The 14799-nt window shown below is 39.9% G+C and overlaps 1 pseudogene; it reads right to left on the bottom strand.

The window, feature by feature from the left end:
• Positions 1 to 9312: 9312 nt before the first annotated feature.
• On the bottom strand, positions 9313 to 12073 carry LOC148691616 (uncharacterized; annotated as a pseudogene).
• Between the last annotated feature and the right edge of the window lie 2726 nt (positions 12074 to 14799).

Genomic DNA, 14799 nt, shown 5'->3' with positions numbered 1-14799 from the left:
ACAGCAAGGAACAACACTTGAAGTTATGGGTGATAAAATCCAACGAATTTGCATCAACATACTTAGTTACCCCCCCCACCCCCACACTTCAATCAAACATTGTCCTCAATGTTTTAAGCTTACACCCACACTAAACACATGCAAACACATAAACAGCAACTAAACTCAATAAACATGGCAGAATGTATCTAACAAAGAGAAGAGTTTAGGGACGCAAATCTGGTTATGGAGTGTAAATTCCATCTTCTCCTTGGTGATTGCATTGAAGCTTGATCTTGAGTTTTTCCACAGGCTAATCTTGAACTGGGCTGGAGGATTCTGACACATGGCAGGCAAGCACGAGGTGGAGGTGATGACCTGTTTCTTTGTCCAATCTTTCCAATTCGTATTGAAGAGGGTTAGAGGATAACTCAGCATATGCAGTTGTTGCGTTTGCTGACTATCCACAAGATTGATGTTTCCTTGTCACTCGTCTTAGCTGCTCTTCAAGCAGATGTGGTCCCTTCTCTGGAAGTGTATCAACCGTTGAAGATGACTACTCGAGAGCAACGCTAGGTAAGCAACCAGGGAATAGATTCCAGGTAGTCGGTTCCAGATCGGAAGACTGACTCCAAGTGCCGGCTGATTGCTCACTTCAATTTGCCATGCGGGTAATAACAAGGACAAAGGAAAAGACAGGGAAAGATCATGATATGAGATACCTTTGTATTCGCCCTTGATGATATGAGATACTTTTGCTTTTGAAGAAGCAGCGAATGAATCAGCACATATATTTGTTGCGCTTGTCTTCACATGCTTCGATCCACCGTTTCCTCTTGCCTCATCTGTACTCCAGGCATCTGGTATCTTCTTTAGGGGTACATCAATGGTTGAATATGTGTTCTCAAGAGAAGAAGAAAACTGAGCATGTTGAGAGTTTTGGTTGCAGCTACATTCTCGGCCGAGAAGAAAAGTCATGCGTTTTTGGGTGTATGCTGATGTGAGAATTATACGCACACAAATTAACCCTCTTTTGACAATTGTAGTATAAGTATGTAAGTAGGGATCGTTCTGGACCGGGGATTAGGAGGGATTGTTAATCACTTGGATTTGATTCAAAAATGTAAAACCACAATATAAGACACCAAACTAGACCCAAAGAATGCAAAACTAAAGTTTAAAACACTAAGACAAACCAAAAGACTCAAAACAGCAAGAAAACATTCAAAACTGCCTTAAAACTACTTTCTGAGCAGTTTTAAGCACTAGAGAAGAATTTGGACGAAAATAGTTATAACTTGACTCAAGATACTCTAAAAACACAAACTTTGGAAACAAAACTTAATACTTTGTAAAACGAACAGATTTTGAATTTGATGGAATTTAATGGATGGGAAGCTAGCTAAGGGGTTCATCTCCACACATGTTATACTTGCACACAAAACGATTTCTAATTGCTTTTCAATAAACCATGAATTCTCAACGCCCCAGATTAACCGTGAATTGCACTAATTAACCCTCAGATTTTCCTAACGTTATTGAATTGGATGATTGCATACAACAACCCAAAACATTCCCCACAAGTCCCCTACATGATTGCATAATAGAGATACAAGCAAGAATCATTAAGTTCTTTGAAAACCATAAGTATTGACGAAGCACTTGTTACTATGTGTGCATGAAACTTATGCCAAGAATTTACTTAACGCGATTGAGATCATCAACCATTACTACTTGTGAATATAATTCCATAACGATTAGGTGAAATTTCCTTATATCCTAGTATTAGATTTACGCATGATGATTAATCGTGCACTCTTAACCAACACACACAAATCAATGTAATTCACATAGATAAGTAAATTGAGTTCACAACTTATGAAACGCAATTAGAAGTAATCAAATCATATCGCAAACATAAACATGTATTTCGAATTCCCCCTAGCCAAGGGAGGTTTAGTTCCTCATACGTACAAGACAAAGATAAGTAAATTTAACCATTGAAATCAAGGAGAGGAAAACACCTAAAAATTCCAACAACTCAAACTTGAATTGTCTGAACGTTTAAGCCTTTTTCTCCTCCTCTTTGTTGCGGCACAAGGGTTTGTTGTGAGTTTTGGGGGTTATGGATGGTGTAGAATGATGTGTTTAGGATAGGGATGGATGCAGGGGACTTCAAGGCTTATTTTTGGGCAGAAAATATGAAGAATGGTGAAGTATGGATGTGTTATAGAGAGGGGATGAATTTCTGGCGTGAATGGTGAATGAATCCCTTCTTTTGTGGCTGCAATGGATGTTTATTTATAGGTGGATGAATGATTAAAGAGGGAATATGACAGCTAGGTTGGTTGGTGGCTGCCATCATGAAGAGTGCATGGATGTGGCTGAATGGGTTAAAGAGGGAATGATGATGGGAGAGCATGTGGGTGACAACTAGGTTGGTTGGTGGCTGCAATGGAGGTGTAGAATGATGATGGGAGAGCATGTGAGTGAATTATGAAGAGTGAATGCATGTAGGGTGCTGCTATGGTGGGAAATATTGGGCAGAAAATATCCTAAGGCTTTATTACTTAGTTTAGGAAAGGATGTAACTCCAAATCCTCCTTTAGGTCTTCAATTTCGTCCATTCCTTTTGCTCCAAGCATATGCTATCCATTCCAAGCCCAATTTTGCTCCAAAATGCTCCAAAATGCATCCTTTTGCATACTTTGCCCTTAAATCCTGAAAATACATAAAACTAGCTTAAAAGACTACTTTACTAAGGAAAAACACTTTAAATGCACAAGACAAGCTAAACTAAGGTGCATAAATATGCTCCTATCAAATTCCCCCACACTTAGCTTTTGCTAGTCCTCGAGCAAAACAAAGCGATAACAAACAAACAAAACGACACTAAACAAGTAAAACACAACCTAAACCTTCCAACAATCGTCTTAGGGATTTCCAATGCACAAGACATGTTAAAAATCATTATTCCCACAGATTTTGGCCATCTTTACACTCGAGCACATGCTTAATCATAGTCACTACTTACTAGTTCACAAATAACCACTTAAAACGATGTTTTGAATGTAGTAACATGCCTTAGAGAATTTGCTCAATTCCTTACAAGATATGCACTCAATTTTCACTCAGATTTTCTACTACACACCTTAATCTAGTTATATGTGAGAAGATTAATGAAAACGAGCACTCACATATATATATATATATATCACAAAAAAAGCAATTTCTGGAGTTAATAAGCGTGTTTAGATATGATCTCATGAATGGAATGCTACGACTTAGATGCGAGTTTGATAGGAGCATATTTAGGCGACTTACTTAGCTTGTTTTCGTGCATCTATGTTGTTAATTCATAGTTATTTTAGTCCTTTATGCTTCTTTTGTGTGTTTTCAGGTTCTAAGGGCTTAGGGAGCAAGAAAGTGCATTTTGAGGCTATTTGGAGCATTTTTGTGCATGGATTGGATAGCTTATCCATGGAGCCAAGTAGATGGACGAAATTGAAGATCAAACCATTCACTTATCAAACCATTCACTTATCACTTCCATTCACTTATCACTTATCACTTCCATTCACTTATCACTCACCACATATCATTCATTTATCACTTAACATATCATTCACTTATCACTTATCATAACCATACACTTATCACTTATCATACTCATAATCATCTACACATTTCAACCAATTAAACATATGCATTTCAACTCACATGCACACCCACCTCTTTCCACCTAATCCACATGCTTTCACAACCTAAAACACATGCACATTCACCCTAAATCAATCACATTCACAACATGCCATCATTTCTCCCCCCTTTGCCGTGCATTGCACTTCAACTTTCCAACATTTCACATGCATTTCCACCTTGGTCATGCTTTCCCATTTCATTATTCATTCACTTTGCATTCATTCAATTCAGCCACATGCATTTATTCTCTTCATCATTGCACCACAAATCACCCACATGCACTCTTAATCATTCATCCATTTCACCACAAATCCCTCTTTGCCGTGCAAATGATATTCCCTTCACATTCACCCACATGCATCACCATTTATTCCACCCTAGAGCCTCATTATTCAATCTATCATTCAGCCATCTTCCACCCCCTTTAATCATTTAACCCACATACATTCACACACACTTCACACAAACAAAATTCACATGCAAAACAGCAATCATTCCAACACAAAACAGCCCATCCTTTGTGCCGTGCATTCCCAATCCCTTTCCAGCATTTCACATGCATTTCAGCCACATATACACCCCACATGTCCCTTTAATCATTCAACACATGCATCAACACACCAACAACAATCAATGCCGTGCACTCCTTATGCAATTCCAGCATGCATTCACATGCATTTTCAGCACCATTCTCCCTAATGCCGTGCCTTCCCCTTAGATTTTCAGCAACTACTCTTAATCATTCAGCCACCACATGCATATATTCCCTCCCCTAGCTGCCATTCACAGCATTCACATGCAAACACATGTTTTCCCAAGAACCAAATCAGCCAACACATGCCACAAAGCCAACCTTGCTGTGCATCCCTTCCACTTTCCAGCTTTCACATGTTGTCCTAGCTGTTTTTCCATCATTCCTCCACACAAACACCTTAAACAAACAGCCACATTCTCATCCACTCCTCCTATAAATACCCTTGCATTCTCATTCCATTCATCATCTCATTTTCATACACAACACACCACAAACACATCCCTTTCTCCCTTGTGCCGTGAGTCCCCCTTAGAATCCAAAAACCATTCTTCCATTTCCACCACTCCTCATCCACTTCCATAATTCCACACTTCCATCCCCCCCAACCAACTATCCCTAGACCTTATGCTACAACGAAGAGGAAGAGAAGAGGGCCTAAACGTTCATACAATTCAAGTTTGAGTTGTTGGAATGTTTAGGCGTTTCTTTGATTTCAATGTTTAATTTCAATTCTCTTTGTTTTGTACGTATGAGGAAATAAACCCCCCTTGGCTAGGGGGTGATTCGAAATATATGTTTATGCTTGCAATATGATTTGAGTACTTCTAATTACATTTCATAAGTTGTGAATTCAATTTGTTTAACTATTTGATTAATAACCTATTTATGTATGTTTATTGAGAGTTGACGCTTAATTTTCATGCATGAATTTGACGCTAGAATATAAGTGAGTTTCACGTAATAGTTATGAACTTATATTCACAAGTAGTGGAGGTTGCTTATAAACAATCGCGTTAAACAAATTCTTGGCATAAGTTTCATGCAATCATAGTAACGAATGCCTCGTCAACACTTATAGTTTTCATGTTGCTTAATGATTCTTGCTTGTATCTCTATTATGCAATTCATGTAGGGAACTTGTGAGGAATGCTTTGGGTTGTCGTATGCAATCATCCAATTCATTAACTTAAGGAAAACTTGATGGTTAATTTAAGCGGACCTAATTAACCCGGGGCGTTGAGAATTCATGGTTTATTGAAAAGTAATTAGAAATCGTTTTGTATGCAAGTATAACATGTGTGGCGATGAACCCCTTAGCTAGCTTCCCATCCATTCATTTCCGTCAAATCCATATTTACAATTTGTTTTGTTTCCAAGTATCCATTTTAGTTTAAATTCGTCCAAATCCAATTCCCCCCTATTTCGTTGAAGTCTTAGTCTTAATCTTTCTTATTTTTAGTTTTGCATTCTTCGCATCAAATAGTGTTTTATATTGTGTTTTTACGTTTTTAAGTCAAATCCAAGTGATTAACAATCCCTCCTAATCCCCGGTCCAGAACGATCCCTACTTACGTACTTACTACAATTGACAAAAAGAGGGTTTAATTTGGGTGCGTATAAAACTCGCATCAGAGAACCAGTGACACCATATGCTCATACCAACTTCAAACTCCACAAATTGAAATGCACAACACTCAAAATAGAAGTCAAGGGTTGTAATGGGGCTTGGGGTATTGGTTAACAATGGAAGGATAAAGGAAAACAAAGGTTCTTAAAGCAATAGCAAGCGAAGTAATGAAATTGAGACTTAGAACTCACTTTAAAACACAGAAATCAACTTTTAACACAAAGGGAAGATCTAAGCAACACTCAGGGCCATATTCAACATTTTGGACCCTTTCTTCAACTACCACAAACATGTGAACTTATTTTCATTTATTTCATACTCTTTTTTCTTTCTTTTCACAACTTTTTCTTTTCTTTTTCTTTTTCTTTTTCCACGAAATTCTTTTTTTTTTTTTTTCTTCTTTTTTTTTTTCTTTTCCACCCGTGCCTATGGCACACTAACTCACATGAAAACTACTTCCCCCACACTTGTTTTCTGCCATACATTAATCAAAAGGAGTTCAATTCAAATCATGCTTTGCTATGCTTCAAGAATAAGGGTGTGGATGGTCCTAATCTAGGCTAGGTGAGGATAGTGTGGGTTAACAAAGAACGTAAGCTTAACAAGGCTCACTGGGGTTAAGTTAAACATATAATGAAGTAGGATACACGACAATTTGGCTTTGGTGGTGGTCACTACACAACTTCTTCTTGAATATGTGTTATGCAAATCAATAACATGCTTTGAATGAAATGGGCATGAGTTCTAGCATTTGGAACTATATGATGAAACGCCTTCTAAGTAGTAACCAAGCAAAGAATAATGAGATCATGCAACGACTTTAGAGAACAAATGCACAGATTTTAACTCTCCAAATAACGTTTAGGCTCAAGTCTCACAAGGTTGTAGCGTTTGTTTGAGTTCCTTCCTTCAAGCATGTTACAAAAACCAATTTTTCTTTTGTGATTGCATGTGAAGTCATACATTATAACCATAACCAAGCATATACCAAGAGTAAATGAAACTTTTCTCCATGTTTATAACTCTTTTTAACAGTCATGCAATTAAAAACCAAATCCTCATCATTGTGTTGGAAGGCACCCTAAGACACAAAAACACAAAAACGACTCAAAACACTCTTTTTAGGCTTTTCGAAACATGTTTTTCAAATTTTTATGTGATTTTCGGAGTTATAAAACAAAACATACTAAAACACTCCAAATCAACTTGAAAACATTTTAAAGCAGCAAGGAACAACACTTGAAGTTATGGGTGATAAAATCCAACGAATTTGCATCAACATACTTAGTTACCCCCCCACACTTCAATCAAACATTGTCCTCAATGTTTTAAGCTTAAAACCACACTAAACACAAGCAAACACATAAACAGCGACTAAACTCATTAAACATGGCAGAATGTAAATAACAAAGAGAAGAGTTTAGGGACGCAAATCTGGTTATGGAGTGTAAATTCCATCTTCTCCTTGGTGATTGCATTAAGGCTTGATCTTGAGTTTTTCTACAGGCTAATCTTGAACTGGGCTGGAGGATTCTGACACATGGCAGGCAAGCACGAGGTGGAGGTGATGACCTGTTTCTTTGTTCAATCTTTCCAATTCGTATTGAAGAGGGTTAGAGGATAACTCAGCATATGCAGTTGTTGCGTTTGCTGACTATCCACAAGATTGATGTTTCCTCGTCACTCGTTTTAGCTGTTCTCCAAGCAGATGTGGTCCCTTCTCTGGAAGTGTATCAACCTTTGAAGATGACTATTCAAGAGCAACGCTAGGTAAGCAACTAGGGAATAGATTCCAGGTAGTCGATTCCAGATCGGAAGACTGACTCCAAGTGCCGGCTGATTGCTCACTTCACTTTGCCATGCGAGTAATAACAAGGACAAAGGAAAAGACAGGGAAAGATCATGATATGAGATACCTTTGCTTTCGCCCTTGATGATATGAGATACTTTTGCTTTTGAAGAAGCAGCGAATGAATCAGCACATATATTTGTTGCGCTTGTCTCCACATGCTTCGATCCACCGTTTCCTCTTGCCTCATCTGTACTCTAAGCATCTGGTATCTTCTTTGGGGGATACATCAATGGTTGAATATGTGTTCTCAAGGGAAGAAGAAAATTGAGCATGTTTGAGAGGTTTGGTTGCAGCTACATTCTCGGCCGAGAAGAAAAGTCATGCATTTTTGGGTGTATGCTTTGCCACCCACGCCTGTCGGCAAAAGTGTGTAGCTGCATTCTCGGCCTCCACGCTTCTTCAGCTTTGTCAGAGATCTTTTGACAAAGTTGCACGCTTTATCTGAAAAGCCGGGATTTCGGCTTTGTCACCCACGCTTGTCGGCAAAAGTGTGTAGCTGCATTCTCGGCCTCCACGCGTCTTCAACTTTGTCAGAGATCTTTTGACAAAGTTGCACGCTTTATCTGAAAAGCCGGGATTGCGTTTGAAGAGTTGGCGAACTTTACGCAGGAAAATCCGGCTTTGAAGAGTGGTGTCTCTTCAATTTGAATCGGTGGTTGTGTCGCCTCTCCCTTTATAGAGGTGATCGATCACCTCTAACATGCATACTTTGAAGATTGCCCATCCGTGAATATCGTCTCCGACCCTTTCAGATTTTACTCCATCCAACCCTTATCTTTTAACATTTTTGAAAAATGGCTAACCCATCTAACCTTTGCTTAGATTTGAGTCTCAGCAGCGATCCGGTTGCGCCGCGTCAAGGTAATGTATGGTGCCCGTCTTTCTTATCTCCTAATGGCCCTCTTACAGGTGAAGACTCCGTGATGACGGATGCAACAACAGCTACGATAGTAGCTAGGAACCTCCTCACTCCTAAAGACAGTAGGCTGCTTTCAGGACGGTCCGATGAGTTGGCCGTTCAAGAGTCCCTAGCTCTTAGTGTTCAGTGTGCGGGCTCTGTTTCCAACATGGGCCAACGCCTACTTGCTCGATCCTGTCAAGTTGAATCATTGATGGCGGAGGTGGAAAATCTTAAGCAAGAGATCAAATAGCTTAAGTACGAGAATAAAAGTTTGCACGTGCTTGCCAATAATTATTCGACAGGCATGAAGAGGAAGCTTGATGAGCTGCAAGAATCTGAAGGTCGAATTCAAAGTGACCATCAAAGGCTTGCGGCTTTCTTCCAGAGGCACCTCTTTCCTGCGTCAACTAGCATTCCACCAAGTATTGGGGCCTCGAATGATCTATCTTTGATGCCTCCTACTCCGATGCCTCCCGCTCCTATGCCTCCTGCTCCGATGCCTCCCGCTCCTAGAGTTTTGCCACGTAGTGGGGCTTCACGTAAACAACTTTGTGAAGGCTCCATCTTTCTCTTTCTTTGTTAGATACATTTTTTTTTTCACGCACTTGTAATTTCTCAGAAATCAATGAACATGCTTTGTTTTATTCAGTGTATTGGGTTGCCTCCCAAGTAGCGCTTTGTTTTACGTCTTGCAGCCGGACGAGACCTTCTTAGGCTCAATTGGAACCCACAGCATGCAATGGGATCTCCTCCACAACATGCTCAACAAAGTTCTCGTAGTACGGCTCAATGAATGGGAGGGGATAGTGATCCTCCCTGATTCTGGCGTTTGGATTCCTAAAGTCCCTGAAAAAACTCCCACCACCTTGAAATTGATTGGGTACCTGCACCAAACAAGGTAACAACCTATTAGTTGAAATGGGAATCGGAATTGGGATTAGAGACTTACTAGCATATTGTAGTGAAGGTTCAAAATCGGCAGCCCTATCAACAATGTCCCCATTTGAAGTTTCGGCCATATTGGGTGGTTGTAGGGCAATCACTCCAAGTTCTTCTCCAATGGTGGTGCTTTATACATCCTTCGTGATAAGTGTGGATCCTTTCGGCCCTTTGTCCTTATGCACACCTACGACAAAACAAGAATGACTATCGTTAGAATTCTTAATAGAGTTATAAACATTGAATTTAATTATTTCACCACCAAACTCCATTGTTAGTGCTCCCTTGGCCACATCAATCTTTGTTTGAGCTGTTTTCATGAACGGACGGCCTAGCAAGAGTGATAATGATGGAGCATGGCTCGAATCCTCCATTTCTAAGACATAAAAATCTGCAGGAAAGATGAGATAATTGACCTGCACTAAAACATCCTCAAGAACTCCCTTGGGATAAAAATTAGAACGATCGGGCAATTGAATTATAACACCATCTTGTTTTAACTCACCAAGATTCATAGATGCATAAATTGAATATGGCATGACATTAATAGAAGCACCTAAATCTAACATGCATTGTTCAAACTTAGTATTACCAATAACGCACGGAATTGTAAAACTACCCGGATCTTTGCATTTAGGGGGTAATTTCCTTTGTAACACAGCAGAGACATTTTCACTTACTTGAACCACCTCTTTGTTCGAAATCTTTCTCCTTGTTGTACAAAGTTCTTTTAAAAATTTAGCATACATCGGGACTTGCTTAATCGCATCAAGGAGCGGGATATTGACTTGAACTTTCCGAAAGGTCTCTAGAATGTCCTTCTCGGCTTCTTCCTTCTTTGATTGCCTAAACCTGCCAGGAAAGGGCACATTTAGTGGAATAGAACTAGAAAAAGTCAAATTGGGACTTACCTTGGTGGTTTGGGATGGTTTAGGAGGACTAGATGAATTCGGCAAGGTTTGGTCATCCTTGGTCGTGGGCTTTGCTCCCTGTGCTTCTTCTTGCAGCAACTTGTCCTCCTCGTCTTGACTTGATTTGGATATATTTGAGTTTGTTCCAACCTGTTTACCACTTCTCAACATGATGGCCTTAGCGGTTTCAAATCCTCCCTTTGGGTTCATAACGGTTGAACTAGGCAATCTGCCTTGTTCTCTAATTTGCCCCATAAATTCGGCAATTTGACCCATTTGCTTCTCCAAATTGTCCACCCGTTTGTCGTGGATTTGTCTCTCCTTATTTTGAGTTTGTACTTCCTGCGTCAAAGTAGTAAGTAACTTAACAACTTGATCATTATCCAAAGACATACCTGAGGTTGTTGGAGCAGATTGCACTTGGTTTTGATTGGGGACGAATGGCTTTGTATAAAAGCCCGGTGGTTGCTGCCTAAATCCTCCTTGTTGTTGGGGTTGTTGAGGATCCCGCCATTTGAAATTTGGATGGTTCCTCCACCCCGGATTGTAGGTATTAGAGTATGGATCATGGCGTGGTTGATTTTGGTTCCCAAAACCCACGGCATTGGCAGATTCCCAACCCCCATTCTCAATTAATTTAGGGCATTGATCGTTGGCATGTCCTTGCATAGAGCACACGTCACACACACTTGGTCCATGAATCTTCATTCCCTCGGCCAACTGAGAAACAATAGAAGTAAGGTTAGCTAATTGGGATTGAATTTCGGGCATAGAACTTACCTTATTCACTTGTGGCCGTGGGGGGTCTCTTTGTCCAACACCTTCGTATTGTTGTGCATTATGTGCTCGGTTGGCAATAAGAACTTTTGCAACCCCCGGAGTTTTATCCACCAACGCACCTCCCGCCGAGGCATCAAGCATTTGGCGTTTCATGGGAAGGAGTCCTTCGTAGAAGTATTGAATGAGCAGCTCCTCCTTCATTTGATGCTGTGGACAAGAAGCAACAAGTGATTTAAAACGTTCATAATAAGAAGGAAATGATTCACCTTGATTTTGTTGGATGCCACTAATCCGTTTCCTCAAGAGAATGACTCTTGAAGTTGGGAAAAACTTCTCCAAGAAAGCTCTTTTCATACTATCCCAAGCTGTAACCGTTCCGGGTGCTAACTCGTAAAGCCAATCCTTCGCCTTTTCCAAAAGTGAGAATGGAAAAGCCTCCATCATCAGAATGTTTTCGTCGACATTTATGGGTGTCATGCTCGAACAAACAACCTCGAACTCCTTGAGATGCTTGTTGGGATCTTCCATGGAAAGCCAATGGTATTTCGGAATGTGGTGCAACAAGCTTGACTTCAACTCGAATTCATCGGTCTTGCCTTGGGCAGCTGCGGGGTATTGAATGCATAATGGTGCGGCATTGGCCAACCCCGAGGCCGAAAGCTCTTTAATGGTCTGATTGTCCGCTGCCATAACTTCTTCTTCCACTTCTTCAAACTCAGATTCGGCCTCTGAACTTGAACTAGGTTCACTAGGTTCGGGATGCCTCGTCTTTCTTATCAAATCACGTTCAAAATCGTCGTTAAAGTCCAAGATATATGCATGCACAGTTTGAGAACTCCGCGTCATGCACTAGTACCTAAACACAAGAGACAAAACAAGATTAAGAATCTGGAATAAAATAAAAACAAACGAAAATAAAACAATCCAAGAGATTAGCAAAGTTGCTAATCCCCTGCAACGGCGCCAAAATATGATGTGAGAATTATACGCACACAAATTAACCCTCTTCTGACAATTGTAGTATAAGTATGTAAGTAGGGATTGTTCTGGACTGGGGATTAGGAGGGATTGTTAATCACTTGGATTTGACTCAAAAACGTAAAAACACAATATAAGACACCAAACTAGACCCAAAGAATGCAAAACTAAAGTTTAAAACACTAAGACAAACCAAAAGACTCAAAACAGCAAGAAAACATTCAAAACTGCCTTAAAACTACTTTCTGAGCAGTTTTAAGCACTAGAGAAGAATTTGGACGAAAATAGTTATAACTTGACTCAAGATACTCTAAAAACACAAACTAAATTGATTTCTAACTAATTTGACACTGGGATTTTGATTTTGACGAATTTGGAAACAAAATTTAATACTATGTAAAACGAACAGATTTTGAATTTGATGGAATTTAATGGACGGGAAGCTAGCTAAGGGGTTCATCTCCACACACGTTATACTTGCACACAAAACGATTTCTAATTGCTTTTCAATAAACCATGAATTCTCAACGCCCCAGATTAACCGTGAATTGCACTAATTAACCCTCAGATTTTCCTAACGTTATTGAATTGGATGATTGCATACAACAACCCAAAACATTCCCCACAAGTCCCCTACATGATTGCATAATAGAGATACAAGCAAGAATCATTAAGTTCTTTGAAAACCATAAGTATTGACGAAGCACTTGTTACTATGATTGCATGAAACTTATGCCAAGAATTTACTTAACGCATTTGAGATCATCAACCTTTACTACTTGTGAATATAATTCCATAACGATTAGGTGAAATTTCCTTATATCCTAGCATTAGATTTACGCATGATGATTAATCGTGCACTCTTAACCAACACACACAAATCAATGTAATTCACATAGATAAGTAAATTGAATTCACAACTTATGAAACGCAATTAGAAGTAATCAAATCATATCGCAAACATAAACATGTATTTCGAATTCCCCCCTAGCCAAAAAGGGTTTAGTTCCTCATACGTACAAGACAAAGATAAGTAAATTTAACCATTGAAATCAAGGAGAGGAAAACACCTAAAAATTCCAACAACTCAAACTTGAATTGTATGAACGTTTAAGCCCTTTTCTCCTCCTCTTTGTTGCAGCACAAGGGTTTGTTGTGAGTTTTTGGGGTTATGGATGGTGTAGAATGATGTGTTTAGGATAGTGATGGATGTAGGGGACTTCAAGGCTTAAATATGAAGAATGGTGAAGTATGGATGTGTTATAGAGAGGGGATGAATTTCTGGCGTGAATGGTGAATGAATTCCTTCTTTTGTGGCTGCAATGGATGTTTTTTTATAGGTGGATGAATGATTAAAAAGGGAATATGACAGCTAGGTTGGTTGGTGGCTGCCATCATGAAGAGTGCATGGATGTGGCTGAAGGGGTTAAAGCGGGAATGATGATGGGAGAACATGTAGGTGACAGCTAGGTTGGTTGGTGGCTGCAATGGAGGTGTGGAATGATGATGGGAGAGCATGTGAGTGAATCATGAAGAGTGAATGCATCTAGGGTGCTGCTATGGTGGGAAATATTGGGCAGAAAATATCCTAAGGCTTTATTACTTAGTTTAGGAAAGAATGTAACTCCAAATCTTCCTTTAGGTCTTAATTTCGTCCATTCCTTTTGCTCCAAGCATATGATATCCATTCCAAGCCCAATTTTGCTCCAAAATGCTCCAAAATGCATCCTTTTGGATACTTTGCCCTTAAATCCTGAAAATACATAAAACTAGCTTAAAAGACTACTTTACTAAGGAAAAACACTTTAAATGCACAAGACAAGCTAAACTAAGGTGCATAAATATGCTCCTATCATAAGCCTTGCCATGAATGTTGATGTATATAGGAATTGTAGTGGCAAGTAGTAGTGCGGATGCGGCAATGACCTCCACGCGTCTTCAACTTTGTCAGAAATCTTTTGACAAAGTTGCACGCGTTATCTGAAAAGCCGGGATTTCGGCTTTGTCACCCACACTTGTCGGCAAAAGTGTGTAGCTGCATTCTCGGCCTCCACGCGTCTTCAACTTTGTCAGAGATCTTTTGACAAAGTTGCACGCTTTATCTGAAAAGCCGGGATTGCGTCTGAGGAGTTGGCGAAATTTACGCAGGAAAATCCGACTTTGAAGAGTGGTGTCTCTTCAATTTGAATCGGTGGTTGTGTCATCTCTCCCTTTATAGAGGTGATCGATCACCTCTAACATGCACACTTTGAATATTGCCCATCTGTGAAAATCGTCTCCGGCCCTTTGAGATTTTACTCCATCCAACCCTTCTCTTTTAACATTTTTGAAAATGGCTAACCCATCTAACCTTTGCTTAGATTTGAGTCTCAGCAGTGATCCGGTTGCGCCGCGTCAAGGTAATGTATGGTGCCCGTCTTTCTTATCTCCTAATGTCCCTCTTACAGGTGAAGACTCTGTGATGACGGATGCAACAACAGCTACGATAGTAGCTAGGAACCCCCTCACTCCTAAAGACACTAGGCTGCTTTCAAGACGGTCCGATGAGTTGGCCGTTCAAGAGTCCCTAGCTCTCAGTGTTCAGTGTGCGGGCTA

This window comes from Pyrus communis, chromosome 13 (genome assembly GCF_041283825.1).
Source record: "Pyrus communis isolate YQ-2024b chromosome 13, ASM4128382v1, whole genome shotgun sequence".
Taxonomy (NCBI): domain Eukaryota; kingdom Viridiplantae; phylum Streptophyta; class Magnoliopsida; order Rosales; family Rosaceae; genus Pyrus; species Pyrus communis.
The sequence above is the reverse complement of the archived record's forward strand: the minus strand, read 5'-3'. Positions and strand labels throughout refer to the sequence as shown.